Here is a 6,257-nt window from a genome sequence, read left to right as displayed (position 1 = left end):
CAGGTGCTCTCTGGAGGACCAGATGGCGGGGAGCTGAGACGCTCCTTCTCCCGGTAATGAGTGTCTAGTATAAAAGGTGGCTGGCTTTTCAGTTATTGGCCAGGGCTTTTCAGTTTCTAGAGCATTCAGTTACAAAGAGAAAGCAACAGAGTTGCCAAAGACTGGAAGTCAAAAGGCCCATGACAACATCAAGTTAACTACGGTGAGCCCAGCTCCAACCTGAAGCTTTGACCGTTGATGGAAAGGATGGGAAGTACTGCTTTCATAGACCGAGGGAAGAAGTGAAGTCAGGTAAGTTCTTTGTTTTATATTGGCAGAGCTGGGGTTTCATTCCCTTGGATGTCCATCTTTAGTGTCTACTTAATGGAAGTTGGTAGGTGGGTCATGTTTGTACAGGAAGTGGATCCTTAACCTCACAAGCTATGGTACATGAAGGACAATAATAAAGCAAGTCCCTGAAGGCCCTCCTTGCTGAGGCAGAGGGAGAGCTGAGATGAGGCATGGGCGTAAGCAGCCTGGTGGTTTCCCAAGTGCTTGTGGGTCAGCATGTCGCCTCAGTTAGCATCATTAGGGCACTGCATACTGGTTTGGTCAGAATAGATGTTAGGGACGATCTGCTAGTGGAGCCAGCTGGTGAGCTGGCAAGTGCAGCATGTTAGGCACCCAGTAGGTTGGCTGTGGGATATCTTGGGTACAGGACCCTGGATTTCATACACCAGTTGGATGTAAAGGGGTGTATCTAGGGCTGTCTAGGGAAATCTCTACTACCTGATATGACAGGTGGTGGACTGAGGGTGCCGTGGGCAACATTGACTGGACAGGAAGAGACCTGGGGCTAGAGGGTGCTTTGCAGAAAACGACAAGCAAAAGAAGCAAAAGTCACAGGTCGGCCTCCTTTGGCATGAGTGTGTAGGAACTGTGTGTCCAGAGGCCATATGGCATGGCTCAGTGATACTGATCTTGCCTTTGTTTCTGTCATTATGGCGGATCTCCTACACGGAGCCCAGCCTGCCTGTTGGTTTCCTGTTTGCTTGGTCATGGCAGCAGGTAACTTCCCTTAGGGACCTGTTGAAACTCTCACAGCTTCCTTGCAGCAGTGAGCTTGGTATGACTACTTTTGCAATCACCTCAAGCCCAGGGTGTTTAAAAATGGCCTGGTTCCTCATATGTGCATGCTTTCTTGACATGCCAGTCTCCTTGCAGAGTGTAAAACGTCTGCTAGGCTCACAGAGCTGTCAAGTTTTGTTTGGTTTTCTTGTTACATGTTCTTACTATGTAGGCCAGGCTAGCCTGGAACTTACTGGGTAGCCCAGATTGAATTTAAGATTCTTCCTACCTCAGCCTCCCTCTTGCTGGGCTTTTAGGTGTGTGCCACCACACCCAACAACTGTGAGCTGGGACAGGCTTAAGAAACAAAACTGAATGGGTGGCAGGAGTTAGAGATGCGAACTAGGATTCAAACAGAATTCCGTTTGCAAAAATGAGAGTATTTTTAATGTCTAGGCTCTGGAGTCAGATTGCCTGGATTTCATAGCTTAGCTTTCATGGAGTAGTTTCTCTTAGCTTCAACATCCTTACTTCTAGAATGAGGTTCATAAAGGCCGTAACTGTATAAGACAGCTGTGTGTATATGTGACCAGTGATAGGTGCAAGATGGGAAATGCTAGCACATCCCTCACAAGCACCCAGAGTGAGGGTTCTTCTGTGTCTCCCAAATGCTTCTCATACCTAGTCTACCTTAACAGGTCTCAGTGACTGAAGAGCTGGGGGTCCCCAGGTCCAGACTAGCAGGCTCTTCAACACTGAAAAAGTTCCCACAGAGACATTAGTCAGCCTTTCTCTGCAAGCTAGGGTAGTGACTCTGCTCTGGACACCATTGGAGATCTGGGGAAATTGCACAGAAGCCCCAGTAGGTCAGGCTGGTCCCAGGAGTGCTTGTACAAGGCCCTCCATGGCTCTAGCTCTCTAACCTATAGCACATCAGGCTCAGCAGCTGGAGTTAGTTTCACAGTGGTCCCTTGGGCCACCCAGGTTTGACTCCCAAGAAGCAAGTTGCTGGAGCAAGTGAGGCGGAGCTGGGCTGATCTGCTAACATGCATCTGAGGTCTGCTAGCTTGGGAAACTGAAGTGGCTGCCCCGCCATGGCACCTGCTCCAGTGGGGCTCCACGACTCTGAGACTACCCCATCAGCTCTTTCAGATGTCCCTTGCAATTAATCTGATCTCGTGACACATTGCTGGGGCTCCCATGTGATCCTGTCGGAGCAGGTCTTTCTCAGGCCTCTTAGAGCCTGTTCTCAGCCCCAGGGACGCAAAGCTCAAAACTCTTTGTTCAGCAGTTTCTCTAGGCCAAGAGCAGACCCAAGTAGGAACAAGATTTGCCAGCCTGTATGCTGCAAGGTAGAGTAGGGGGTGTGTTACTTTACTAGTTAGCCCCTTAGGATAAAACAACAGGTTTCTGGGCATAGTTGTGCATGGCTATACTAGGAGCCCAACACTTGGGAGACATAGCCAAAAGGGTCTTTATTTCAAGGCTAGCCTCTGTTGCACGGTGAGGCCCCATCTGCGGCAAACATCATGGTTGTTAACTACCATGTTCCGGCTTGACTGCAGTGCACGCGAGTGATTCCTAACCCTGATTCCGCTCCCTACCATCACCTTGTGGCTCAGTGTCATGGCTGCAGGTGCTTCACTGGAACTGACCTGAAGAGCTGCAGAACCACTTAGTGCTCGTGTAACTGAGGCCCGTTGCTGCAAAAAATAACTCCCACCTCAAAGAGGATAGAGTTTATTCTGGAGCCAAATATAAATGGTGGTGGGTAGGAAGAGTGATTTAGAACCCCCAAATTCTATACTCTAGTGTGGAGAGGTTCATGAACTTTTTTTGTAGGAATAGAACGGAAGGCCATAAATTAAGGCACTTGAAAATACGTTGGTGGGGAAATCAGGTAGGCAGGTTAAAGCACAGTAGGGAGGACCGATTAGGCCTCCCCTATCAGATTAGGGGGAAAAGACCTCCCCTATCAGAGTGGTGGGAGCTGGAGTCTTGTACATTCTGAGGGAATTTTACCTGTCCATTGGGTGTTATGTCCAAAACAGAAGTAGGAAAGGAATGACTGGGGGTAGCTAAAGGTAGCTCAAGGTAAATTGTAATCAGGCTCTGGACCTGAAACATCTCAACCTGTCCACATACCCAAGTTCTAGTCTTTGCAGACGCAGCTTCTTTCCAGGAACCCACAGGCCAGAGGCGAGTCTACATGTCTAAATCCCTCCCTTGCTGCAGTCTCTGCCTTTAGCTGCTGCCCTGGTCTCCAAAGCCATACTACAAGGACAGCAACCAAGCGCCAGTGTGAGACTGTAGGTGTACACGTCCAGTGTCCTTGAAGTGTTCCTGCACTCAGATAGATACTCGGTGTAATGTGGCAAGTCTTAGTTCCTGGCTCTGAGCTGCTCCTGCCTGGGTGCCATGAGATGTGGAGTGAATGATCTCCATCCTGAACTGATGCTGTGGAAGTTGGGTGTATATAGATACTTCAGAAAAGGGGGCAGTGAGGTACAGTGAGGCGGAAGGGCAGAGGCACTTCCCTTGCTTTCTGAAGGACGGAGGCCTTTGAAACAGTCTTAAGGAATAGGGTATCCTGTTGCCTGTTGGCGCCCTCACCCGTCCCTCCCTCTGGCTAGGGCTTGGGTTTCTTGAGAGAACCTGGAGTACCAGCCCAGCACTTCTTCCACATGGAGCTTGTTGGGGTGTGGGCAAGGCGTTTTCAGCATCTCTCATGAGCTTGTTTGATGAGTGTACTGAAACACACTGGATGTTACCTGCCACCCAGTGTGCCAATTCCTAAGGCAGTGAGTTTTACAGAAGCCAAGGAACTTTTTTTTTGGCGGTTTTTTTGTTTGTTTGTTTTTGTTTTTGTTTTTTGAGACAGGGTTTCTCTGTGTAGCCCTGGCTGTCCTGGAACTCACTCTGTAGACCAGGCTGGCCCCGAACTCAGAAATTCTCCTGCCTCTGCCTCCCAAGTGCTGGGATAAAGGCGTGTGCCACCACCGCCTGACAAAAGCCAAGGAACTTAAGCCACTAGGCCCCCAGCCTGATGAGCCTTCCCCCAGGTAGAGTTTAGAAGTATTTATGGGATGGAAAAACTGATTAGAGGTGTGGGAAGGGTGACTGAGATGGAAAGATGAAGTTCTCGGTGGTCTATGCATGTGTAAACTTCTTGCCACTACCTTCCTCAGACGTGGGGAAAAATGGCTGTGTAATGTCACATTTAACCTGGGGTGACTTGGGGGCCTACCATCTGCCTGTTCACACTTTTCCAGGGTAGGTGGATTTGTGGCTCTCAGCCAGTATGAGACAGACAGTGCTTCCTCCAGACTTCTAAAAAGCAACTTTAAACAGCCATGGTAAGCCCAAGGCACATTAGAACCCACAGGGGTTCAGACTTCTTCTAAGTGAGCTTCAAAGGAGAGAATGCACTCTTTGATCTTTAGATTTTAACTAGGGAGAATGGTGATTTCATTATGGGGACTCCTCATGGTGGGGGGAGAGGTAAGGCAGACATCTTTTGGCTGGACCCAAGGACACTCACTCTGCTGCAGACAATATGATGGGTAGGTTTAAAGGGGTGCAGAACAGGAAGTCCTGCATTCACAACGGCTGATCAGCTCCCTTCCATGGAGTCCATGTAGCCAGCTGCCCAGCAGGCCTGCTGTGAGTGCCAGGCCCCAGTCAGGACTGTTTACCTCTGATGTTCATTGCAGGGTGGGGCCCTTGTATGCCTACAACCTCTGAGCTGAACTACTCAACAGTCTCTATTATTAATTTGTTTCCAGCAAATCAAAGACTGGAGGAAAACAAACACAGAATCAAGGGCCCAATATTAAGAAAGCTGTACCAGAATTTTCCATTCCAGTGCCGAAAGTGACCAAGGATTAAGCTTTCTGCCAAAGAAAACTAACCTGATGGCATGGCTTATGGGGAGAGGTACACATCTCCCCATATGCTGGCTCCTGCAGGGGACCCAAGAACAGGGCTCTGCAGAATACAGTTCAAGAGGGAACCAAATGCTCACAGGGTCCTCATCTGCCATATGGTCACTTACACCAGCTTGGGAGTCCAGTCATTGTTTCCCTATCCCCTAATGTCCTTATATTTCCAAAATGGTAGGGACAGATCCAAGGCCAGCCAGCTAAGAAAGGAATGTCACGTCCATAGCAAACACCAACCACAGGGCCTCAGAGAGACCAGAAAAGGACTCTGGGTCCAACAACTTGACCACATTTCCTGTCCAGGAAATGAGCCCGGGCCACTCCCTCACTGTATGCAAAGAGCAGATGTGATGTGAGCAGGCCTTTCCGCCTAGAAGCTCCCAAGAAGTCTCAGGCTGGTCAGTTCTTGCTGCTTTACCTCAGCCTGGTACCTGGTCTGCCATGGTCCTCTACAAAGTCATTGAAAATGCACAGGGGGACAAGCCTGGATGTGCAGTCATATCTCACTTTTGATGGGATTGCCCCATGTAATTTCAGCTCACAGGTGTTTGTTTGAGCAATGTGTAGTCTTGGGGCTGTCCTGTACCACCCACTGGAGATTTAGGCAGCTTATAAAACCTGGTCCCTACATTGGAGAAGTGTCCATGTGTAGAGATAAGATTCATACATGAACCATAAGCATGCATGCCCAGTTTCTACATGCCAGGGAAGTTGAAGTGGAGCCCTTTGGGGGGTGGGGGGGAAGGGGAGAGAGGGAGGATGTCGTGTCAGGTCAGCCCTTCTCACACTCTTGCTTTCCTTCCTTCCTTGGAAGTCCAGTGTCAGGCTATATGGACCAACTACTGTCTTAAGGACTGACTGCAGTTGGTAAAGAGGTGGACCCAAAGCCTCTCAACATATATAGGTTGGATTGCCATTCTCACAGTGATGGGATCCAGAGATCCTTGGGATCCAGGCACATCGCTGGCACTGACTTGGAGAGGGTAAGGGACTTCAGAGGCATTGTCCAGGGAAGAACATGCATATACCATCAGCATCTCATAAGGATCTGGCTTGCAGGGCCCTCACCAGTAGTGCATGATGGGCACTGATCATCATGCTCTGGGAGCATTCTCCTGGCAAGGAGCTGAGATGCAGCCCTGCTCTGCTTGATAGCTGCAGGCTCCAGCACACCCTTTGTCCCATCAGACCAGCCCATCACAGGTACAGAAGTATCAAGGAAGAATCACACCCAAGATAACAGTTCAGTTCTTATTGTGGAAGGAAGTT

Source organism: Mastomys coucha, unplaced genomic scaffold (genome assembly GCF_008632895.1).
Source record: "Mastomys coucha isolate ucsf_1 unplaced genomic scaffold, UCSF_Mcou_1 pScaffold6, whole genome shotgun sequence".
Lineage (NCBI taxonomy): Eukaryota > Metazoa > Chordata > Mammalia > Rodentia > Muridae > Mastomys > Mastomys coucha.
The sequence above is the reverse complement of the archived record's forward strand: the minus strand, read 5'-3'. Positions refer to the sequence as shown.